The 26195-nt window shown below is 46.5% G+C and overlaps 2 protein-coding genes across 28 annotated transcripts in view; one reads left to right on the forward strand and one right to left on the reverse strand.

Annotated features, from left to right (window-relative positions):
* The window catches only part of SIVA1 (SIVA1 apoptosis inducing factor), a 692134-nt gene that overhangs the window by 343040 nt on the left and 322899 nt on the right, over nt 1–26195 (reverse strand). The window lies entirely within an intron of this gene.
* ATP5MJ (ATP synthase membrane subunit j) overlaps nt 1–26195 on the forward strand; it is an 819915-nt gene that overhangs the window by 311519 nt on the left and 482201 nt on the right. The window contains exon 1 of one of the 27 annotated variants that reach the window (XM_050798474.1): nt 3884–3887. The exons of the other annotated variants lie outside the window; for them this stretch is intronic. The gene's annotated coding sequence lies outside the window, so the exon portion shown is untranslated. Of the gene's footprint in view, nt 1–3883; nt 3888–26195 lie in introns of those variants that run through there. 27 annotated transcript variants of the gene reach the window in all.

Below are 26195 nucleotides of genomic sequence, written 5' to 3' on the forward strand. Positions count from 1 at the left end.
CCCCCGCAGTGGGACGGATGAATGGATAGGGTGCTGCCTAAACGCACGGTACCCACACGGCAACCCGTGCAGCAACATGGACGGTCACACACAGAGCACAGGCCTCTGGAGGAGCACGCGTGCTGAGAAGTTAGAGCGGCTGGAGCGGGACAAGGATGCGGCCAGGGAGCACCCATAGGGGCTGTAGCAGCCCCAGGGGCTCAGGAGGGGCCTCAGAGCGGTTATGTCCTGGCTGTCCAGGTGCTGTCACCCCAGAGTGCTTTCCATGAAGATTTACTGTCAGTCAAGTCTCCTGAAACATGAGGAGGGTGGAGTCAGCGCCAGCAGTAGGGTGGTGTTGACAGCGTGCGCCCTGGAGAGGCTGTGAGCAGATGGCCCTTCCTCCCCACAGCCACAACCCCAGGCTGCTCGTGAGAAGAACAGCAGCGGCATCCCCATGGGGGCTTCCTGCAAAGTGCTTGCCCAGGGCACCTCACCACTGTCAAGGTCATCAAAACAAGGAAAGCGGGAAACTGTCCCAGCCAGGAGGTGTCCAAGGAGGAACAACGACCAAACGCCATGTGGTCAGAACCGTAGGAACGGGGGAAAACAAAAACACAAAAACAAAACAGACATCACCTGGGATCTTGGATGGGGTCTTGGGACAGGGAAAGACATCAAGGAAAAAGCAAGGAAATCGGAATAAAGTGATGTTGTAGTGAATCGTGTCAATATCACTCCTTATCTCTCAGACGCTCACACCGATGCAGGTTGGTGGCAACGGAAACCAGCTGTGAGGACGTGGCAACTCTATGCTGTCTGCAAAAATCCAAAACTGTTCCAGACAGCGGCATATTAACAAATGCTTTGGGGGCGTGGGTGCAGATGACAGGAAGGGCTGCAGAGGGTGCTTGTGCGTCTGGTGCTGAGTGAGCAGGTGCATTGCACGTCCTTACTGCTTTCATGGGGTTCGACGTTTCCGTAATGAACATGGGCTTGCTGTGCAAGGCAGTGCTTGGGAACCCCTAGGCACACCCAATGGCTGTGTTGAACACGGAGCCTGGGTCGCACTACTTGTCTCACCCTGACATCCGCCCGCTGACCCTGGAGCCCTTCCCATGTTATAGAGAGGAGAGGTGGGCAAGTGGGTGGGAGTGGCAGCTGCAGGGCGGGTCTCGGGGCCTGGCTGGATGGGTGGTGAGGCCCCGTGTGTGACCTGCGTGATGGCTGCAGGACGTTTGATGCCCAGGTGCTCTGTCCAGCCGCCTCCTGGGGGCTTCTAAAGGAACACTTAGGGCAGAGCTAATGGGGTGGGTGGGGCAGGGTCATTGCTCTTAAGGGAAGGTTCTGGGAGTCCCAGCTGAGAGGTGAGCTCAGCCCTTACTTGTTCTCCCATTGGCCCACCCCTGCCCCTGCACTCAAGGAGCCCCCCGGCCAGGGTGGGGTGCAGAGACTCAGGGAGGTGAGAAGGGGCTGCAGGAATGAAGCCCCCAGGCCTCAGGAGCCTCTCACAGGCTGGCTTATCTAATTCCCCACATATGACCTGGCATCAATCAGGTACCCCAGTTTACAGATGAGAAAACTGAGACTGGAGAAAGTCACAGAGCTGGAGAATGTGGGAGCTGGGGTCAGAGACCCTGTCTTTCTATACCCAAGTGTCCAGCTACACACATGGCCTGAGTGTTGGTCCCCACCCTCTGGCTGGCTCGGCCCAATGACATGTCTGGGAAGAACAGAACAGGTCAGTGGCATCAGGGAAGGCTTCCCGTAGGAGGAGGAAATTGGGGCTGGGTGTGAGGGAAGGACAGGCCCTGGGGTGCAGGGGGAGTGGGGAAGGTGCCCTGGGTTCGTGGTCATTTGGGGGCACAACCTGAGAAAACCACCAGGCGACCTCCAGAGAGACGATGGCCTCGGCTGCCTGGCCGGGGGTGATGCCTCACTAGTCAGCTATTTGGGCAGTGTGGCAGCAGCCAGCCGTGCAGCCCAGGTGGGTTGTGTGGGGTGTGGGCGCTGCATGGACGGGGCAGCCCCATCTTTCGGAGCCTGTGTGTGCTGCTGGCCTCTGCCCAAGATGGGAGGGTGCCCTGGAGGAAGGCTGTAGACTCGCTCCCAACCTCCCAACGCTCAGGGCCTCACTCTCCGTTGTGCAGCTGGGGAAAGTGAGGCCCAGGAGGCCAACTCAGGGAGGGAGGGTGCTGCAGTGATTGGAGCCCCAGGCCAGGCTCATGGCTGACTCATCTTGGGAGGTCACAGCAATCGATGAGGTGGGTTCCTCCTCACTTCAGCGAGGGTTCACCGTGCTGTGTGAGGAGCTCGTCCCAGCCAGAGCTCCGTCTCCAGGCCACAGGCCCCTGTTTCCCCCTCCATGGCTTCCCAGGAGCAGAGGCTGTGTCTGGGGCTGCTGCCTCAACGCCGAGGATGGGCTGAGGAATAAACCTCCCTTGGACCATGCCCAGGAACGAGGGGATTCAGTGACTGCATGGGCTGGGGCAGCCAGAGGCCTGAGGCGGCAGGGAGGAGAGGGGTGGGCAGGGAGGAGAGGGGTGGGCAGGGAGGAGAGGGGTGGGCAGGGAGGAGAGGGGTGGGCAGGGAGGAGAGGGGTAGGTGCTGCTGCTATGCCTGGCACAGCCACCGGTGGGTGCAGCAGACACCTGACAGAGATGGGGCTCAGATGGGTGCACCCAGGCAGAGCTTAGCAGTTACCGCCTAAGATTCCTGCCGCCTAGCTTTTTTTTTTTTTTTTTTTTCCTTTTTAAGATGGAGTCTCACTCCGTCTCCCAGGCTGGAGTGCAGTGGCACGATCTCAGCTCACTGCAACCTCCGCCTCCTGGCTCCAAGCGATTCTCCTGCCTCGGCCTCCCAAGTAGCTGGGATTATAGGCGTGCACCACCACGCCCGGCTGACTTTTCTATTTTTAGTAGAGACGGGGGTTCATCATGTTGGCCTAGCTTTTTAATTAAACAGGAATCCACTTTCTGCTGTGAGGGGCTCTCCAGATGGAGTCATGGTTCCAGCTCAGGCCCCCTTAGGACATGGGTCATGGGGTTAGCCTGGCCCAGCCAGGTGAGCCGAGAGCAGACAAGAAGGCAGAGAGAGTTGGAGAGTGAGGGATCTGCATGAGGCATCCTGAGAGGCCCAGCGCTCTACAGGGGCCCCAACAGCCAGGAAACAGGGCCTCAGTCCCAACCCAGAGGCACCCAGTTCTGCTGCCTCTTGGAATAATGCAGCAGCCAGCACCGGATGTGAGACACGGGGCAGCGAGTCCAGCTAAGCCAAGCCTGCCCCCAGCCCAGGGAACTGAGCTGATGAATGTGGTGCCATCCAAGGCCTTGCCTTGTGGTGAGCTGTTACCCAGCAGCAGGAGGCAAGAGCGTTCGCCTTTGTCCTTCCTCCCACACAGGCAAGGGCATGCAAGTGACACATGCACAGGTGCACACACACAAACGTGTGTACATGCAACACAGAGACGCATACACGTGCACTCGCACGTCCCAACATACACACATACTTGTGCGCACATGCCATGCATGCCTGTGCATACATATACATGCACTCACACACACGTGCACACACATGTGCACAGACCCACATGGGCATACAGAAGCCCCCTGCCCAAACTCTGAACCCGAACACGTGTACAAACACACAGAGCCCCCATGCAGAGACCTCACACGCAAACCCACTCAGAAACGGACACTCAGGAACATCTTGCCCCCAGGTGAGAACACTGAGGCCTGGGGCAGGTGACACTGGGGCAGAGTCATGAAGGTTGGGGCAGTGGGGGCAGGACAAGGCCCGGAACCTGCCCGGGGTCCTCTGCTCCGCCCCTTCCCAGGTCATGTCCCTGATTCGCCCTGGCCCAAAGTAGAGCTCAGCAACTGTAAACTGGTTCCTGGGGAGGGCCGGGGGGTCCCGGGGGACTTCATCTCCTATCATCCCCGCAGGTCCTGATCACTTACTTGTCTGTGGCTGCAGGACAAGTGCCCTGACCACAGCCCCTGGGCACAGGAGAGGTCATGGGTCCCATACTTGCCTCTTCCCCACTAGGCCAAAGAGGCCCCTCACAGTCCTGGAAACACAGACCAAGGCCCTCCCAGCACTGCAGGGTGTCCTGCCCTGGGCAGCGTGGAACCTCGGCCTCCGCTGTGCTCCGCACCAAGAGGTTTTGTCCCAAAGGTGTCTGTGCTTCGGACGTGTGGCTCAGGGGCCTTGAGTGGCCCCTCCATGGTATGTTCTCAAGGGTAGAGTCTTATCTGGGAAATGGGTGTGGGAGGCAGCGTTAGGGAGGGCTCCTAGGGGATGCCCAGGGAGTGGGGTCTCCAGCCTGCAGCTGGGAAAGACTGGGCGGGAAGCACTGCTGGGTGGGGGTTGGGGTTCACGCGGGTGGGGGTTCACGCGGGGGCAGGCAGCAGGGCAGGGTCCGGCAAGGGGTGTTGGGGCAGGCTGTCTGGACCCAAGCTAAGGTCCCCCAAGGGCAGAGCCAGTGGCGAACAGGCAGCTTGCAGCCCCCACCCTTGGAGTGGCCTTCCAGTGCCTTGTTCCAGTGAGGAGGAAAATGAGAGCTGGCATCTCCCTCTGCTCCACGTGCCCTGGGTGCTTCTCATGGGGGAGGACCACATCCAGCTGTGGTGCCCCCAAGCTTCTCCCCTCCCTCCGCCAGCTGTGGGTCAGAGAGAGTCAACCCACGTGCTTTGTAATCGCCTGCCTGGAGCTCTTCAATCTTTAAACAGCACTTTCTGGAGCTGAGCTCCATCAGCAAACGCTCTCCAAGAAGGGGCTGTGACTGTGACAGACGGAAGCCAAGTGGGACCCTGCAGTCCGGGGCGGCACGGCTCAACCTGGCCCTTTGCCCATACCATGCATCTGTGTGCCCAGCCTCCTCTCACCCAGCTGCCCTTCCAGGCTGGGCTCCAGGCTACGGTCCAGGGGGCTTCGTGGATGCCAGCTGCCCGTCCCTCCCCTGCCAAGAGCCTTCAGTGGCTCCCACGCCTGCCGCTGCCGACGCCTCCCCCGCCACCCATGCAGCCTCCCGTCTGTGGCCTCAGATGCCCCTCAGCTCCTGAGATGCTCCTGGAAGCACTAGGTCCTAGCGGAAGAACCCTCAATCTGCCCGTTGCCCTCCTGCTCCCCCGCCCACCGCGCCTGGCCCCCTAGCATCTCTGCTCAGCCAGGACTTCCTTGAACCTCTCCTTCAGGTTGTTCTTTGGACCCCCCAGCAGGGTTCTCCCCGAACCCCTCCTTCCCTCCCACCGCCCTGGGCTTCTCTGTGCATGCCTTGGGGGGCCAGACTGTCTTCCCAGTGGGGACACATCCTGACCCACCCCTCCCAACCTAAGTCACTCTTAGTTTTCTGGGGCTGAGGGCTTCCGGGTCTAAAACTGGGACAGTCCTGGGCAGCTAGGACAGCCTGTCAAGGAATGGGCAGGTCTAGGCTGCCCACCCCAAACCCTCTCCTGGGTGGGAGCCTAGGACAGTCCAAGCCTGTCCTTGGGTGTCCAGGTGTCAGCACCAGGCCACGCCTGGGGGGCAGGTGCAATCCACAGCTGGCAGGACTGGCAGGAGAGCTGCTGGGCCCAGCTGGAGGGCAGCCTGGGGCCCAAGGAGCCTCCTGGGGAGGTGAGAGGTGACCCAGTCCATGAGTAGTGGGGTGACGGGGGCCTGGGGTTGGCAGTGTTGGGGAGGGACAAGGACAGGCCAGAGCAGCTTCTCTACGGAGTGCAGCTGCACACACACAAACGTGGGGTCCTGAGGACTTTCTGGCAGACTTCGTGTTAACAGATTGGAAAGCAGAGGCCCTCCAAGGAGGCCCTTCACCTCCCGTGGGGAGAACAGGCAGCAGGAGGGGCCTGTCTCCATATTTCCACTTGGGAGGTTTCCTGCTTTATGGGCTGAGGAAGGAACTTGCTGGAGGGGGAAACCCGCTTTCACCACCTGGGCACTGGGGAGGCGTCCCCCCAGCTGAGTGAGCTCCCAGCTACATCCTGAAGTGCCTGGGCACCCTTCACCTGGCCTCTGCACCAGCCCATGCTCAGGCCCCACCAGCCTCCTCCCCAAACCTGTCGTAGCCCCCGGCACCCACCCCAGGGAGTGACAGCATCCCCTCACTGGGCCAGACCCTGCGGAGGGGCTTGGTGCAGGAGGGTCTGGCAGAGCCCTCAGCCTGCCCCTCTGATAACGTGGAGACAGAGACCGGCCATGAGATCTAAACAGTGGCACCTCCCGGGACTGCTGTCGGCCTCTGCACTGGTTAACATCCCTGGGCCTTCGCTGTGGAAATGGCCGGAGGGCCAGGGTCAGAGGCCAGAGCATTCCCCAGGGGCCCCGAAAGCTGTAAACCAGGGTCAAAGCAGAGTCCTAGGTTTCTGCAGGTCCAGCCGGGGACTGAATGTGGAGAAACCTTCGCCCCACTCTGAGACCCTCCCCCTTGTTCCCCCTCAGGGAGCTGTGCAGGCCCCAGCTGAGGAACCCCCTCCTCGGCTGCTTGTTGGAGGGCAGGGCTGATGGGGAGGCCGCTGGGTCATTCAGGGCCCTGCATCCCTTCAGGCAGAGGGACACACATCCATACAGACACACCCACCATACCCCACATCGCCCAGCGCAGATTCCCAAATTCTGTATTTTGTGGGGTGAGATGATGTGGCTTTGCCAATGGATGCATATAATTCAGTCCCACAGCAGCTGAACAGCCCCCGTCACAGTCACTGAGCTGCGTCCTGGGCTCGGATACTGCACACCCCACACCACAGAACGGGGCACTGGGTGCGCAGTCCAGCTCTGCTGCCCGGGAAGCGCGGTAAGCCTGCCACTGGTCCCCACACCTCACCTCGCATCACACAAGTCAAGTTTGTCTCAGAATAGAGGTGGATCTGCCCATCTGCCTTTTAACAGACCTTCAGAGCTGGCAAGGCTGTCACTTGCTCAAGCCAAACACAGCGAGTTCATTCACTCCATAAAATTTTATGGAGTTCCTCACACGGTCCTTGAGCAGGGACTCAGAGGACAGTCTCAGCCCTCCCGCCCTGGCCCTCCTGGAAGCGAAGCCCTTCCTGCCTCCTCCTCACACGTGGGCCTTTCCGCTCCCACCGGCTATTAGCAGTTAGGTGATCTTACTAGGCTCTGACGAGCGTCTTGACAGCACTATACCCTTATTGCCCCAAAGAGCTGGAGGTTTCTCGACGCTTTCCTAAGCATGGTTCTCTCCAAGAGGCCTGTTTCAATTCAAAATGGCAATGACACGGTCCCCCTGTCTGCAGAACAGCAGAGCGCCCCTGGCAGTCCCGTGCTGGGCTCCCTGAGCTAATTAATCTTTTAATTTAGAGGCTACGGAGCTGAGAGACGTCACATGGAGTCAGAAGCCGACTCAGTTGCCGGGTCAGCGAGATGGAGAGGGAGAGCGAGCAGTGTGGCTGCGGTGGCTGGGACGGCCTGGGTGGTGCCAGGATGGCAGGCTGGAATCCAGTGGGGAAACGCCAGGTCCCACAGGAGCAAGGGGAATCAGGGAGATGATGCTTATGAGTTCCTGCAGCACACAAACTAGACGCATTCATTTCTGCTTTTTACAAATACTCTTTATTGAGTGGAGTAAAATATCTCAAAACCAGGACAGCTGCAGAGGCCTGAGCCACAAGCCTGCTCTATGAAGGGACCCCCCACCGCCAATACCCTAGAGTCTGGTGGGAGTGTGGGGAGGGGGCTCCTCAGCCTAACCTGGGCTTAGGTAGCTCAGGACGAGGAGGGGCGGAAAGCGAGCTGGGATCCGTGTGGACCTGGCTCTGGGCAGCTCCTGGGCACCTGGGCCTGGCCTCCCCCGGGCGGTGTGGTACGGCGTTTGAGGGGACGTCTGGAAGGGCAGCAGTCGGCCTTCACATCAGCAGGAACCCGTCATGCTGCGGTGGACCCAGGCAGACAGGCCAGTCTCTGGAACCTGGTCACAGCCACGAGCCACCCTGGCCAAGCGCTGCTTCCCCCAGGCCCTTGGTCCTCACGGGCATCTCTGAGCTGGAAAGATATATGCTTTCCTCCATTTCACAGATGAGGAAAGAGCCATGGAGTGGGGGACACGCCCCAGGGCCCCCTTCCGTCCTATGCACAGAGGCCCACACACTACTCTCTTTCCATCTGGGGCCCCGGGGATGCTCGTCAGTATTTTCAGTGGCCCTCCCCTCCTCCGCCCCCAGGGAGCCTGGGGTAGCCCAGCATCCAGCACGTGAGAACAGGCACCTCACCTCCATTCACCCGTGGGCACCAGGTCTGGACTCAGGGACCACAGGTTGCTTAGAGAAGCATTGGCTGTGGAGCTGCCCTCTGGCCAGGCAGATGCCCGCGGGTGCCCGGAGTGCACCAGGTGCTCAGAGACCAGTGGGGCCGGCAGAGTCCGACTCTTCACCAACACTCTTCCCTGCCAGGCTCCAGCCCCGTGGGTGCTCCGTGGCAGCCTGTGAAAAATGCACACCTGTGTCCGGCGGCACATTCACTTCCATGAAGCAGTTACAATGCTGTTTATCCAACACGCTCCAACAGTGCCCACAGGGGACCCCAGGGTGGGCTTAGTGACGAGTGCTCCAGAGACCCTTCAGTCCCCTCCCCGTCCCGGCTGCTCTGCCACCTCTGGCCAGGCTGACACTGCAGCCCACAGAACCCTAGGCATGGGTGGCTCTGATTCTCCCTGCCAGGCTCTTCCTCAGGTGGCCTCGCCAGTTTCACCCAAGGCCCAGTGGGAGGGAGTGGCCCTCTCAGCACTTAGACTCTGTCCTCACCTGCCAAGGGAGAGTTCACACTTCCCTGCTGTGGCACACACTTTTCTGATGTGCAGGAGATTCTGCTCCCATGGCACCGAGGGGGGCCACCTCCCGGCACACCAGTGTGTTTGCCAACTGGGAAGCTCTGGAACCCTGCGGTTTAGGGGTTTTTGTGGGAGTTCCTTCATGTTGGTCTGATTGATTAGGCCATTTGACTTGGCAACCATCAGTCCCTCTCCCCTTCCGGAGGTCAGTGGGGTAAGATTGAAAGTTCCAACCCTCTCGTCACGCCTTTATCTCTCTGGTGACCAGCCCTTTTCCTGAAGGTGTCTAGGGCTCCCCAGTAACCAGTCATCTCAGCATAACAAAAAGATCCTCATCACTCTGGAGATTCCAAAGGTTTAAGGAGCTGTGTGCCAGGAACTAGGAACAATAATATATATGTTTACTTATACCTCAGAGCCAGACTGTAAATACTTTAGGCTTTGTGGGCCACACAGCCCCTGTCACACCTACTCAACTCTGCCTTTGTGACACAAAAGCACATAAACAACAAGTTGATGAATGACTGTGGCTGTGCTGTGTCACTATTCACAAAACACATGGCCAGCCCATGGGATGTGGTCTGCTGGCCTCTGACTTACATCATCCACTTTAGCCTTTTCCTCTTCTCTAAGAATTTCCTCTGTGCATTGCTTTAGCTGGTCCCACAATATTCACTAGTATTTTCATTACTATTCTGCTTGACATACCTTCTAATTTCTCCTGTGATTTCTTTGTGATCAATGGGTTATTTTTGAAGCACGTTATGTAATTTTCAAATATTTGGAGGACTTTTGGATGTATTATTACTAGTGAGTTCTAATTTTATTTTATTAAACAGTATGCTTATAGTCAGAGACCAGATAGCATGCTTCCAATTTAAAAAAAAATTGCTGAGATTTATTATATGGCTGTCATCTGGTTTGCCCTGATGAATGTTCTATGTGCCCTTGACAATCACATGCATTCTGCAGTCGTCAGGAGGAATGTTCTTTAACTTTACGATAGATCGAGGTGGTTGATAGTGCTGTGTGAGTCTTCTACATCCTTACTGATGTTCTTGTCTACTTTTTCTATTAACTACGTGGAGAGAGGTGTGAAAATCTACTGTGGAATTGTCTATTTATCCCTTTAGGTTTTTTTGGTATTTGCCTTTTGTATTTTCAAATTATTGTTGGGCACATAGACATTTGCGATTGTTATGCCTTCCTGGTGAGCTAGCCTTTTATTATAAAGGAATGTCCTTCTTTAGTAGGAACCTTTGTTTCAAATTTTACTTTATCTAATATTCTTACAGATGCTTTAATTTTCTTATGGTTGTTGTTTTCATGTTACAGTGTTTTGGATGTTGTTTTCATGTTACAGTTTTCATGTTACATCTTTTTCCTGTTTATCTCTGCGTGTCTTTACAGCCAAAGTGAATTTCTCATAGACAGTAAATAGTTGGGATGTTTTAAAAAAAAGTCCTGTCTGACAATATCTGCTTTTTAATTCAAATGCGTCATTCATTTACTTCTATGTCATCATGAGTGTGGTTGGACTGAGTCTTCCGTTTTGCTACTTGTGTTCTATTTGTCTTGTCTCTTTTGTGTTCCTCAGTTCTCCCTTTCCTCCCTTCTTTTATGTTAATTGAATTTTATTTTACATTCATTTAATTTACTCTATCGTGTCTGTGTGTGTGGGATTATTTCCCATCCCCTGTCATTTGTGCTATTATTGTCATATATTATACCTCTGCATATGTTATTAATCCCACAATACACTCTTTGCTTTAAACAGTTGTAATTTAGATAAATTAAGAAAAGGAAAGAAAATAATTTATATTTACCCATAATTGTTCCATTTTTGTTCCTTGTAATTCCTTATCCGAGATCCCCTTTTGTGTTATTTCCCACCAGCCATAAGAACTTCTTTTGGCATTTGATGTAATGCAGATCTGCCAGCGATAAATCCTCTCAATACATTTATCTCTTAAAAATCTTTATTTTGCTTCTGTCCTTGACAGACAGCTTCTGTAGGTTCAAAATTCTGGATTGTGGATTGACTCTTCTTTTTCTTTCAGTATGTAAAGATATGGATCTGTGGCCGGGCGCGGTGGCTCACGCCTGTAATCCCAGCACTTTGGGAGGCCGAGACGGGCGGATCACGAGGTCAGGAGATCGAGACCATCCTGGCTAACACGGTGAAACCCCGTCTCCCCCGTCTCTATAAAAAATACAAAAAACTAGCCGGGGCGTTTGGCGGCGCCTGTAGTCCCAGCTACTCGGGAGGCTGAGGCAGGAGAATGGCCTGAACCCGGGAGGCGGAGCTTGCAGTGAGCTGAGATCCGGCCACTGCACTCCAGCCTGGGCGACAGAGCGAGACTCCGTCTCAAAAAAAAAAAAAATAAAATAAATAAAAATAAAAAGATATGGATCTGTTTGGGTCTCCACTGTTTCTAGTGAGAAGTTGGCTGTAATTAGCACCATTTTTTTTTTCTGAATGTCATTTGTCATTTTTCTCTGGTTGATTGCAATATTTGCTCTTCACTTTTGGTTTTTAGCTGTTTGACTATAATATTCCTGTGTATTGTTTTCCTTGTATTTATCATGCTTGAAATTGTCTAAGCTCCTCAAATCCATAAATTGATATTTTTAATTGATTTGAGGAATTTTTGTCATTATTCAAATATTTCCTTTGCCCCATTCCCACTTTACATTACTTCTTGGATTCCAACTACACTTATGTTAGACTGTTTCATATTGTCTCACATGTCATTGAAGGTTTATTCATTAAAGTTTTTTTCACTTCTCTTCTTCAGATTAATTCTTATTGATGAATCTTCAGGTTCATTAAACTTTTCTTTTGCCTTCTCTGTTCTGGTACACCCTCCAATGAATTTTTTATTTTAGCTACTGTATTTTTCAGTTTCAGAATGTGCATTTAGTTCTTATATGTATTTTTCACTTTCCTGCTGAGGGTCTCCATCTGTTTAGTCATTATGTCTATATTTTATTTTACATCCTTGAATGTACTTATAATAGCTGCTAGTACAAGTCTCTTTCTGCTGTTTCCAACATCTGGGTCATTTCCAGTTTGGTTTCTATTGACTTCCTATTCTATTCCTAATTCTAGTAATTTTTATTTTATGTTAGACACTGTGTATGATGTGTTGTATAGCAGTAGTCCCTAACCTTTTTGTCACCAAGGACTGGTTTCATGGAAGACAACTTTTCCATAGACGGAGGAGAGTGGGGATGGTTTGGGGATGATTCAAGCACATTAAATTTGTCATGCACTTTGTTTCTATTATTATTGCATTGTAACATACAGTGAAATAATTATGCAACTCACCATAATGTAGAATTAGTGGGAGCCCTGAGCTTGTTTTTCTGCAACTAGATGATTCCATCTGGGGGTGATGGAAGACAGTGACAGATCATCAGGCATTAGATTCTCATGAGAAGCATGCAACCTAGATGCTTCACATGCACAGTTCATAATATGGTGTGTGCTTCTGTGAGAATCTAATGTCACTGCTCATCTAACAGGAGGTGGAGATCAGGCTGTAATGCTTGCTCACCCACCACTCACTTCCTGCTGTGTGGCCTGGTTCCTAACAGGCCACGGACTGGTACTGGTCCATGGCTTGGGGATTGGGGACCCCTGTTGTATAGTATCTGGACTGTTATCTTCTGAAGTGTGTTGATATTTGTTCTCAAAAGCCACAACTTTGCTAGACATAAACTTCATAACATAACATAAAAATAAATTCGAAGTTTTGCTAGACATAAACTTCAAACCCTGTTTCTCCTTAGGTGGACCTCTGCTGAACTATCTGCTGGGTTATTCTAGCCTTTCAGCAGTAGCTTTGTGCTGGGCTTCCTGGAGCTTCCTTTGTGCCTGTGCAGTGCAGCTGTCAGCCAAAAATTTCAGCAGCATTTGTGTGCAGATCTGGGGGATTCTCTCTCTCTGGCTCTCTCCTTTCTGGGATTTTTCTTCTGTTTCTAGCTGGCCTGGAAGTTCCAAACCCTGCTCTCTCACCCCTTAAGCCAGTAAGTTTGCAACTTTCTGTTTAAGTTTTAGTTGCCCTACATCATAAAAATTGGGGATTTTTCTGCAGCAAAAGGTTGTAGAAACATGAACTCAATCAATGCAGTTATTTTCTTTCAACGGTCTCTTTCTGTTTGCTTTTGGCTATTCTCTGGTGTCTTCACAAAGATTTTTTAAATATGTTGTCTAAGTTTATATTTGTGATTTGTAAAAAGGTTGGTCTGATATATACTCTTCTGATGTTTTGCAATGTATATGTTATTTAACCTGAAAGATAAAAATAAGAATATCTTAATCTTGTATTTCTTTGATTATAATATGAACACTTTTTAATAATTTTTGGTGATTTGTATTCCTTCATTTATGTGTTGACCTTTGCCAATTTTATGTGGGATAATAATGCTTGTGTTGATGATTTTAAAGAGATCTCTTTTTGTTCATGATATTCATTGCATAAATTTTCACCATTTATTTGCTTTTCAAATCTGTTGGTTATGATTTTGATACACAGAACTGGTAGTCATGTTGACAATGTTTTATGCATGTAAGAGACTTTACTATTTACTAAGTGTTTTATCAGAAATGTATTTTAAAATTTTCTGAATAATATTTCAACATTTATTCAGATTCTACTTTGAGGCCGATTGGTATTTTGTATTATAAATAAAATAAGACATTGTATTATATTAAACCATTCTTCCTTTCCCATGTTAAACCTTCATAGATTGTTGATTAAACATACAGCTCAATTTTACTTGCTCATATTTCACTTTTGATTTTGCATGCACTTTTATATTCTATAGCAGACTTTCCCAAAGGATGTGCCCCAGATCACCACTCCCAAGAGATGCTTCCAGGTAGAAATGGTTTTTTGCTTGGAAGAATAAAACTGGGAAACACTGCAGACTGTATTCCTGCCCTTCTTAAGAACCACAATGCACATTTGCATGTCAAAGGCTCTGAGAAGTTCTGCTTTAAAGATTCTATTGACTTTGTTTAATTATTTGGTAAATCTTATGAGATAGTGGAAACTTCTTTTAATGTAATGGCTATTTCTTGCAGACTGAAGAACAGATGGTGGGTTATATTTGTCAGATTTTGGTTTCAGGATTACTCTACTTTTATAAAATTACTTGTCCAAATTTATACATTTCTAAAACTGATACATACTTTTGGAATTAATTATGCCTTAAAATTTCACATCTCACCAACAAAAACGCCTGAGTCTGGTACCTCTTTTGGATGTAATTCCTTTCTATTTAAAAATTTTTCCAAGAATAATTCTTTATTCATGTTGCTCAGTTCTTTTAATGTTAACTTTGATCATTTATTTCTTTCCATTCAGATTTATCAGCATATAACCATGCAAATAATGCCTTGTTCATTTTTAAAATTGCAGGCACATTTACTGTCTTTCTTACGGGATTTTAAATGTTCCTTAATTGCTATTTCTTATGCCTCCCCCTTTGTAGTAACTATTAATAGATTAGCCAGAGTTGAGTCTGTTATGTTAGATTTTTAAAAGACTTAAATTTTCAATTTACTTATCTCTCAGCTCTTAATGTACTTATTAATCCTCATTTTTCCCTTTTCTAATTCAATAATTTCTGCTATCATCTGCTATTTTGTTCTTCCTTGGAACTGCTTAACAAACTCATTGACTTGAAAGTTTTGATTTTCTTTTTTTGTTTGATAATGAAGGCATTTAAAGATGCGACTTTATCTTTGAGGACAGCTTTGTAGAAACTCATTTGTTCTTAACGATTTCATTATTTCTCTGCTATTCTAGAGTTTGAAAAATATTTCTTTTTTCATTTTCTACAAATGTTTACGGGAGTACCTTTAAAGTACCAGTTGGCAAGGGTTTTTTATTTAGACTTATTAATAATTTCTAGTTCTAGTGGTTCAAGGTAAAGTAGTTTTGTTTGTGCAATTTTAACTTTTTGAATACATTGAAGTTATATGTGTATATGTATGCATTTTCTTGCTAGGAAATGTCCTACTGGAAATCTTTCACTTATCATTTGAAATATTATTTTTAATTGCTCAAATAATCATGATTATATTGTTATTGTAATAAAACAGAAACACAAATAAACCTAAAATAACTTTGACCTCCACCCCTAATTTTAGTCTGCTCTCCCCCAAAAATCACTATTACAGTTTGTTTTAGTCCATTGGGCTGCTATAACAAAATACTGTAGACCGGGTAATTTATAAACAACAGAAATGTGTTGCTCACGGTTCTAGAGGCTGGGAAGTCCAAGATCAAGGTGCTGGCAGATTTTCATTGTCTGGTGAGGGCTTGCTCTTCCTATGAGATGGCATTTGCTCTATGTCCTCACTTGGTGGAAGGGGCCATGGAGCTCACTCAGGCCTCTTTTATAAGGGCATTAATCCCATTCATGAAGGTGGAGCCCCCCTGACTTAATCACTTTCCAAAGGTCTCACCCCTTCATACTGTCACATTGGGTATTAGATTCCAACCTATGAATTTTGGGGGGATATCAACATTCAAACCATAGCACAGTTGCACTTTCTTTAGGGTACTTTTCTATGTGTTTGCATATAAATATATAACCTACAAAAATCTATAGCTCGACTCATGTTTAAACAATTACATGTATTGTTCTGCAGCCTGGTTTTTTTGCTCTCTACGTAGCTTGCATATTTGCCTTTTGCCAGTTTATTTAAATCTACTTTATTCCTTCAAAGTTCTACCTAGTGTTTCACAATATTAATAGATAGTAATTGATTTAATCATTTCCCCGTTGCTGGACATTTAGGCTGTTCCCATTTTTTCTCCACTGTAAACAACATTGCAATGAACATCCTCATACATGCTTCCACGCGCACATGCAGTACATTTTTCAGGTAAACTTTTTTGAAGTATACCATACAAATGAAAATGTGCACAAACCATACTTTTACAACTGAAAGAAGCTCCACAAAGTAAATATATTTGTGAAAGCAGCATTCACATGAAGTCACAGAATATTGCTAGCCCCTCCAGAGACCTCTCCTGTATCTCCTTCTGCTCACTGTGTCTCCTCCCAAGAGCAATGGTAATCCTGACATCTAACAGCACGTATTAAACTATGTTTGCCTGGTTTAAGCTTTAAAGGATGGAATCATTCAACCTGCCTTCTTTGCTATCTGGTCTTTTCACTCAAGAGTTTGCTTGTAAGGTCCATACGTGCTGTCGTGTGTAGTTGTGGCTCACCATTCTCATAGACACCCAGCATTGACACCCAGCATCCACCATGTGAGCATTCCATCAATTATTTGCCCATTCTACTGTTTGGGGGAGGGGTGGCATTTTAATGTCCAGTTTTGGGTTGTTATAAATAGTGCTTCTATGGTCATTTTCGTTTATACTGTTGGTAAAAAACATTACCCATTTCTGTTGAGTCCATACCTAGAAATGTAAGTGCTGTATCAAGTGTTAACAGATTTTGTCAGATATTTCCCCATATTTTGTACCACTTTACATGCCGACCAGTAGTCTGTAAGAGTTCCAGTTGCATCACAGCCTTGTCAAAATGTGGCTTTTCCTCTTTCCATTTCAGTCATTCCAGTGGGTATAATGCTTCCTAATACTGGTTTTCCCCTACATTTCCCTACCAACTATTGAGAATTTTTCATATATTTATTGGCCATTTGAATATCTTCTTTTCTGAAATGTCTGCTTAAATCTTTGGCTGATGTTCCTATTGGTTTATCTGTCCTTCTTTTAGTGATCTATAGGAGTTTTAACACATTCTGGGCATAAGTCCTTTGTCAGAAACATGCTGCAAATAGCATTTCCCATTCTGTGGTTTGCTTCTTCCCTCTCTTAATGATGTCTCTTGATGAGCAGGAATTTTTAAAGTTTAATACGGTTCACTTTATCATTCTTTTTGGTGGTTAGCGTTTTTGTGTTTTCTTTTTTCCCCTTTTATTTTTAGTTGACATGTAATAATTGTACATATTTATGGGATACAGAGTGATATTTTAATAGATGTATACACTGTGTAATGATCAAATCAGGGTAATTAGCACATCCATCACCTCACACATTTATCATTTTGTTTTTGTGTTTCCTATTCGAGAAATATTTGCCTACTCTAAGATCACAGTGATGTACCCCTATGTTTTCCTGCAGAGGTTTTTGTTTGGCTATTCACATTCAGATCTGCCATCCATTGAATTGATTTTTTATCTGGTATAAGGTTAGAGTCAAAATATGTTTTTAAAAGTATGAAAATGTTATTGACCTAGCACCGTGTGTGGAAAAGACTACCATTTTTCTGCTCAGTGATGCTCAGTGGACTTTTATTTTTCCCACCATTCAGGTGATTGTACAGCTTCAGGTCTTTTTCTGGACTCTAATTTATTACAGTGGTAAATCAATCCACTCTTGTGCCAAACACTGGCCATTTTATCTACTGACAATGCAGGTTATAACATCGGGTAGAGCAAATCCTTCAGTTTTGTTCTTCATGATTGATGCAGCCTTATCAATTGATTTAAAAAAGCTTGGATTTTGATGAGAATTTATATTGATTGTAAATTATTTTCAGAATTCACATTTATTCTTCCAATTTATGAACATAATGTAATTTCCCATTTATTTATGTCTTTCTTAATTTGTTTCAAAACTATTTTGTGATTTTCAAGGCTGGGCGCTGTGGTTAGTGCCTGTAGTCCCAGCACTTTGGCCAAGGCAGGAGAGTCACTTGAGCCCAGGAGTTCAAGATCAACCTGGGAAATGTGGAGAGACCCTGTCTCTACAATAAATCAAAAAGCAGGGTGTAGTGGCACACGCCTAATGTCTCAGCTACTCAGGAGGCTGAAGTGGGAGAATCTCTTGAGTCTGGGAGGTCGAAGCTATAGTAAGCTGTGATTGTACTCCAGCCTGGGTGACAAAGCAAGATCCTGTCTCAAAAAAAAAAATCTATTTTGTAATTTTCAATGTAGAGGTCTTATGCATCTCTGGCTACATTTACTCATATATGTTAGATTTTTTAATGCTATTGTAAGTAGTGGGCTTTAATTTTTAATTTTCTAACTTTTGTTACAATACATAAAAATTCAGTTAGTGACTTGTTAAATTTACTTCTTAATTTAAAAGTTTATCATTAGTTTGGCTTTTCTATGTACTAGTCATGGTATCAGCAAAATATGTCAATTTGATTTTTTTATTTCCTATATTTTAATTTATTTTTCTTGCCTGAATGCAGTTGCTACAAAGTACACTATCATGTGGAATAGAAATAAATACTGATAGTGGACATTCTTGCCCCATTCCTACTGTCATGATATTTACTGTAAGATTTTAGTTTATTCTCTTATTAGTTTAAAGAAGATCAATGACATCTATTCCAAATTGCTAAGAATTTTTTCATGAAATTGGATTTTATCAAATCCTGGATGCATTGGGATGGACTTACGATGTATCTGTTTTGTGTAATTTGAATTACATTGATTAATTTTGCCTTCTTATATTAAACCCTCCTCTATGGTTCCAATATACTATAATTTTTATGTATCACTTGATTCAATTTGCCTATATTTCCCTGTGAATGTCCATGAAGGAGATTGGCCTATTATTCTCCTTTCTTCTCGTGTCTGTGTGAGCCTTTCATATCAAGGTTATACTGGCCTCATAAAATGAGTTAGGACACGTTCTTTCCTTTTTTATTGCATAAAATGACTTGTGTAGGATCAGTGTTATTTCTTCCCTGAATGTTTGAAAAAATACACTGATATAATTTGAGATTTGAGTTTTACTGATGAGAAACATTTTACTAGTGGATACAATTTATTTAATACATATCAAACTATTCACATTAAATATTGTCTGTCATTTTGATAAATTGTGTTTTTGGGAGGAAGAAGGTTTCCCCATTTAATTTAAATTGTCAAATGTATTTACTTAAAGTTTTTATAATATCCTCTCATTATTTTGTTAATGCTTTTTTAGTCCTGATGTTATTTATTGTGTTTTCTCTCTCTCTCTTTTTTTTTTTTTTTTTTTTTTTTTTTTTGAGACGGAGTCTCACTCTGTCACCCAGGCTGGAGTACAATGGTGCAGTCTTGGCTCACTGCAACCTCCGCCTCCCAAGTTCAAGTGATTCTCCCACCTCAGCCTCCAGAGCAGCTGGGACTACAGGCGCACACCACCACGCCTGGCTAATTTTTTTGTTTTTTTGTATTTTTTGTAGGGATGGGGTTTCACTATGTTGGCCAGGCTGGTCTCAAACCCCTGACCTCGTGATCTGCGTGCCTCAGCCTCCCAAAGTGCTGGGATTACAGGCGTGAGCCACCGCGCCTGGCTATGTTTTCTCTCTTTTATTCCCCTTGATCATTTTTATTAGGGATACCTTCATTTTGTTAATATTTTTAAAGAACCAAATTTGGCTTGTGAATTTCCCAAAATGTACATCTGTTTTCCATTTCATTGGTTTTTCTTTGTCATATCTTTATTATTTTCTTCCTTCCCCTCTTACTAGACTCAGCTCTTCTCAGCTTCTAGAGATAGAAGCTTAGGTCACTTATTTTTAGCCTTCTTCTTTTTACCTATATGCATATTAGGCTATAAATTTCCCTCTAAGCACTGCTTCAACTGCACCTGTCAGTTTCAACATACTGTATCTCCACTATCCAACAGTCCACGGTGTTTTCTAATTTCCTTTGTGATTTCTTCTGTGGTCTATGATTTAGAGGCATATGGCTTAATTCCCAAGCAGTCGGAGATTTTCTAGTTGTATTTATGTTTTTATATCCAGCTTAATTCCACGGTGGACGGAAAACAAACTCTGAATCCCTTCAATCCTGTGAAATGTGTTGGGACTTGCTCCACGATCCAGCACATGACAATCTTGGCGAACGTCCCATGTGCTAATGAAGAGAGCGTGGGTTCTGCTGTTGCCGGTGCAGCGGTCTGAATCACTTGTCAATTAGGTCAGGTTTGTCAACTGTGTCGTTCAGAACTTCCATATCCTTACTGATATTTCTGTCTGCTTATTAAATCAGCCATTGAGAGAGGCAGGTTAAAGTCTCTCTGTATGAACATGGATTTCTCTCTTAAGTTTGGTCAGTTTTTGTTTCACATAATTTGTGTATTGATGCTTATTTGGGGCTATAATAGCTTCCTGGAGTGTTGATTCCTTCAGTACATGCCCATGTCCGTCTTGAGCAAAGCACCTCACCTTCACACCTGCTTTGTCTGACATTTCTATCACTCTACTCGCTTTCTTCTGGTTGGTGTTTACATATCCTACCTTTCCCAATTTTTTTTTTCCTTTTAACCTGTTTTGTGCCCTTGAGGACTAAGCTCTGATTTTTTATCTTGCCCAAATTCCTGTCTAAGGGGTCTGGGGAGTCATGCCCTACAAACCATAAATTCTCATCAGATGGAATTTATTTAACCCTGTATATTGTGACTTACTTTCCAATCTGACTCTGGCGTAACATTACATGAGAAAGAAGAAAATCAAAATATTTTACCCTAAAATATGTTTCTTTGCCGTATTTTGAAATGGCCCTGCAAAGTCGTCCTTGGTGGGGGTAAAATTTGCATCTGTAAAGAATCTCTATTAACATAGCTAGATCTTTTTCTTCCAGGCCCTCCCAGTCCTGAAGAGATTAACTGAGAGTCTAGCACCCTTTAAAGGTGAATAGGAAAGATTTTTCATCTATTATCTCTAAGGGCAGCCTCTGTAAGACTTCAAAAGAACCTTGGTCTCCACAATCCTTTATCTTAACCTGAATATTTCCATTTGATCCCAGGTCTTTAGACAAATGCAAACAACTGTCAACTAGAAAATGTTTAAATTTACGTATAGCTGCCCCCTCCACCCTTCCCCCGCCGACTTTGAGTTGTCCCGCCTTTCTGGACCAAGCCAGTGTATTTCTTAAATGTATTTGATTGATGTCTCATGCCTCCCTAAAATGTATAAAACCAAGCTGTGCCCCAGTCGCCTCGGGCACATGTTCTCAGGACCTCCTGAGGGCTGTGTCATGGGCCATGGTCACTCATATTTGGATCAGAATAAATCTCTTCAAATATTTTACAGAGCTTGACTCTTCTCATCGACACCCTTATATAAGTATATAAGGAGTGTATTAGTCTGTTCTCATGCTGCTAAAAAAGATGTACCTGAGACTGGGTAATTTATAAAGGAAAGAGGTTTAACGGACTCACAGTTCTACACGGTTGAGGAGGCTTCACTATCATGGCGGAAGGCGAATGAGGAGCAAAGTCACATCTTACATGGCAGCAGGCAAGGGAGTTTGTGCAGGGGAGCTCTCATTTATAAAACCATCAGATCTCGTGAGACTTATTCACAACACGAGAACATTACGGGGGAAACACCCTCAAGATTCAAGTATCTCCACTGGGCCCCGCCCTTGACACATGGGGATTATTACAATGTAAGGTGAGATTTGGGGAGGGACACAGCCAAACCATATCAAGGAGTGTGTCTTTTAAGTGCCTTACAATTGGGTGTTATTGTTTGCATGCCATCTGACATTATTAGCCTTTCCCTCAAGGTATTTCACCCATTCTCTTCGACACAATTTCTCTGTGCTTGGCTTGCTGTCACCTTGCTACTTGTTTTCCGTTGGACTCATCTGCTTTGTGCTCCACTTCTTGCCTTCTTTCAGATGAATGAAATCTTTCTATTATTCCTTTTCCCGCTCTCAACTTGCTAGGTATACATTCCTTTACTGTTTTTCACAGTTATCTTAGAGATTTCAGCATTCATCCTTGACTAGTATATAAAGGTTCAACGTGAATGGAGGCTTTGCCCATTTCCTGCTCTGCCAGAACTGAGGTGCCAGAGCTCCAGCTACTGCCAGCCTGTGCGTCACCCTCCCACTGTGTTTAAATGTACCCATCACTGCTACTGTCACACACAGTGAATGTCTATTTATATTTACACCAGGATTTACTTCCCCCCGGCTTCTCATTCTTTCTATTTCCGTGTTTCTGTCTGAGGTTATTTTCCTTCCATCGGAAGTGCTCGTTTTGGAACGTCTTTCGTTCAAGCCTGTGGTGATGAATTCTCAGCATTTCTGCTGAAATGTCTTCATTTCTGAGGCGTACGTTCCCCAATATAGACTCCTGAGTTGCGTTTCTCTTTTTATTCCAGCATGTTAGAACTGTCATCCCACTGTCTCCGGCTGCCTGTTTTGGTGAGAGGACTCAGCTCTCCACGTTATTTTTTGCTTTTGTGATGACAGCACATCATTTTTCTCCAGTCACTCTTAAAGTTTTCTTTTTCCTTTTCCACAGTTTTTCCACGACGTGTCAAAGTGTGGTTTCCTTTGTGCTTATCTCGCTTGGTGCTTGCAGAACTCTCTAAATCGGTGGACTGATGCTTTTCATTCGTTTTGGAATGTTCTTAATCCCTTTTTCTGCAAATGTGCCTTCTCTCCTTTCTCCCTCCCTCTCCTTTTGGGGGTACAACTGCATATAGAGTGGACATTTTTACTAGGTGTCACGTGTCTTTTCTTCTGTTCATTCGTGTGCCTCTGTGTGCTTTAGTTTAGATTTTTTTAATTCACTGTTCATTTTGTTCTTTAACCCAGAGTTCTGCTCTGTCTAAAGTGCAGCTAGGTCCAGCCATGGAGTTCTTAATTTCAGATATTACACTTTTCAGCTTTAGAATTTCCATTTAGTTATTTTTATGGATTCACTTTCTTTGGTAAAATTATTTTCTCTTGTCATTTATTTTCCCCATCTTTTCCTTTATTTTTTTTCATGTTTTCATCCTGGTTATTTTTAGGTCCTTATTTGTTACTCCGATATCTCACCACTGATTCTGTTCTTGGTGTGTGTTTCCTTCCTGTTTTTTAGCCACATGTCTTTTGGCATACTTAGTAAGTTTTTGTATTGGTTGTGGGACACGATGTATAAACAGAAACTATACAAGGAGCACCTGATGTCCTCCATCAGGAAATATTCACCCATTCCTGTGGCAGGCAGACAGAACGGCAAGATGACCCTCCACATCCGGTGAGTGGCTGAGCACCACAGCTGGGGACATTCTCGGGCTCACTCTTCTCTACCACGGAATGCTTCAGTGAGTTCAGATGCGAACCTGGCGGGCTCCCTAGAGCCCCCTGCTCAGGGTCTTGGTCTCTTTGGCACACACGGTGTTCAGTACACTCTGCTCTGCTGTTCGGAGGGTTTCTGCTTAGATTTTAGCGTTCCACACCGTGCAGCTTCAGAACTTGGCAAATGTCAAGTGACTGTGTGCCTGAGCTCTTTAAGTCTCCAGCCCTGTCTCTCCAGCCTAAATGATGCTATAAGCTCTTCTTCCTTTCCTGTCCCCAGCACTCTTCCTTTGGCTGGGCCATGCCTGGATCCTCAGTTTCCAGTCAGGTGAGGCTGGCAAAGGTCCCAGGGAAGTGTGGCTGTGATCATCACCTTACCTCTCAGAGGTCCCTTCTCTCTGAACTTCAGTCCCTCTAGTCTCGTCACTTCCACAGCTCTCCGACACCTTTAAACAGATTGCTTTTTGTGTGTTGTCTAGCTCCTCTGTGTGTTCTCAGTGGGCAATGTGAGTTAGCTGCTCAGAGGAGAACCACATTTGGTGTTCTTAAAGGTGTTTGCTAAGAAGTAGATTTGCTGGGTCACACTTTATAAGCATCTAGACTTTTAATAGGAACCACCCAATTGTCTTCTGTATCCGTCATGAAGGGCTGGGTGATGCTGTGGTGACACATGAGCCCCAAACCCCAGTGATCACAACAGCAAGGACATGTTTCACCCCTGCTTCATGTCCATGTGGTTGGCTGTGCTTCTGCACCACACAGTCCTCACTTCAGAACCCCGGAAGATGCAGGGCGCTCTCTCTGGGCCACTGTTGGTCACTGGCAGGAAGAAAGGCAAGCACAGTGGACCACGTACTGGCTCCTCTGTAACAAGGTGACACTTGCCACTCCTGCTCAGCCATCACTGGTTAGAGCAAGTCATGGTCACACGACTGCGGAAAGGCCTGTGATGAGCACCACCGTCAAAGAGAGGAATATGTTTTCTACACATCTTCACCACATTTGATAGTTGAAATACTTTTAATATTGCTAATCTGATAGTTGAACAACAGCTCATTTCTTAAAAATTTGCAATTCCCTAATGAATGAGATAAACAGACTTTTCATATGTTTCTTGTATTCTATGGGTTCATGGAGGAAAAGCAGTATTTCATGACGAGGGGGTAAAGTGTGACATGTACCATACTTATAGAATCTCCATTACAAATTATATGATTCACATCCTTGATATTCTTCTTTATTTTGTACACTTGATTTGACAGGAATCAACAGTGCCGTGTTGAATCTTTCATTCCAGCTGGGTCTTGTCCATTTTCCTAATATGTCTAACAGGTTTTCTTGACGTATTTTGGTATTCGATGTTGGGCACATAAACATCTAACATGTGTATCAGCTGTGTATTAGATGTCACAGCTTTATGGGGTATAATAATGCTTATTAATATAAATTGGTCTCTTTGTCCTTCGTAATGATTTGTGCTCTATTTTCCGCTGATATTAATATTGTCACTCCTCGGCACTTTTTATCAACATTTGCCTCTGCAAATGCCTCCATCAGTCCTTTGTTGTTAAGCTGTACATCAAAATGTATTAAGTGTCCCTCGTAAATAACACACAATTGAGCTCTGTTTCTAATGCGATCTAAGTCTCGCCCTCCTGCTGCCGTGGAGCAGACCCTGTGCTAAGCCCCTGTCCCCCAGCATCCTCTTACTTACTCTTCTGGTTTTTGCCCTCAATTCATAAACATGCTTGAGTCTTTTGCATCTGAAGGAAAAACAAAACCAAAGGCCTTTTGACTGCATGTCCTCTGTCCACCATTAGCGAATCCTCTCATCTCCATGGTCACCCAGGCTGAGTGTGGTTCTTCCTTCTTTGTTTCTCATTCGCAGGTGCCTCAGAACTGCCCTGTGTCCCCTCTCTGCTCTGGCATTGCTTGGATGCCCCCACCTGTGCTGCCCTTCCTAGGGCCCAATCACTTTGCTCAGATTCCTGGACACGACTGGATGCGATCCTCTAGGGAAGCCATCCCCACCCACATCCCCGGCTCCACAGAAGCTCTGAGCTGCCACCTCCCTGTGGGTTCCATGTGCTATTCACAGCTCTGCAACCACACTGGCCCCCAGTGGACCAGAGACTTCCGAATGCAGGACTGAGCTTTTTGTCTCTGTGCCTGCAGCACTGGTTGAACATGCAACAGGATGGGCACATGTGTGAGCAGCACTGGGCAGACATGCTGCAAGGTGGGCACGTGTCTGGGCAGCACCAGGCGGGCATGCAGCAGGGTGGGAACATGTTTGAGTGGTACCAGGTGGGCATGCAGCAGGGTGGACATGTGTCTGAGTGGTACCAGGTGGGCATACAGCAGGGTGGGAACATATCTGACTGGCACTGAGCAGGCATGCAGCAAGGTGGGCACATGTCTGAGTGGTACCAGGTGGGCATACAGCAGGGTGGGAACATATCTGAGTGGCACTGATCAGGCATGCAGCAAGGTGGGCACATGTCTGGGCAGCATACAGTAAGGTGGGCACTGTGTGGGCAGCACTAGGTGGGCGTGCTACAAGGTGGTTGTATTAGCCTGTTCTCACATTGCTATAAAGAACTCCCTGAGACTGGGTAATTTATAAAGAAAAGAAGTTTAATTGACTCAGTTCTGCAGGCTGTCCAGGAAGCATGGCTGGGGAGGTCTCAGGAAACTTACAATCCTGACGAAAGGTGAAGGGGAAGCAGGTACGGCCAGAGAAGGAAGAAGGGTTGGGGGAGATGCTGCACACTTTTAAACAACCAGATCTCCTGAGAACTCACTCACTAGCATGAGAATGGCAAGGGGAAATCTGCCCCCATGATATAATCACCTCCCACACTGGGGATTAAAATTTGATGTGAGTTTTGGGCAGGGACACAATCCAAACCATATTATTCTACCCCGGCCCCTCCCAAATCTCATGACTTTCTCACATTGCAAAATACAATCATCCCTCTTAACAGTCCCACAAATCTTAACTCATTTCAGCACTAACTCAAAACTCCATAGTCCAAAGTCTCATCTGAGACAAGGCAAGTCCCTACCGCCTATGAACCTGGAAAATCAAAAGCAAGTTAGTTACTTCCAAGATACAATGAGGGTAATGGCATTGGGTAAATACACCCACTCCAAAGGAGAGAAATTCACCAAAACAAAGGGGTTATAGGTCCCATGCAAGTCCAAAATGCAGCAGGGCAGTCATTAATTCTTAAAGCTCCAGAATAATGTCTTTTGACTCCACGTCCCAGATCCAGACCACACTGATGCAAGGCGCGGGCTCTCAAGGCCTTGGGCATCTCCACCCCTGTGGTTCTGCAGGGTACAGCCCCCTTG

The sequence above is a fragment of the Macaca thibetana genome, chromosome 7, assembly GCF_024542745.1.
Source record: "Macaca thibetana thibetana isolate TM-01 chromosome 7, ASM2454274v1, whole genome shotgun sequence".
NCBI classification, from domain to species: Eukaryota; Metazoa; Chordata; class Mammalia; order Primates; family Cercopithecidae; genus Macaca; species Macaca thibetana.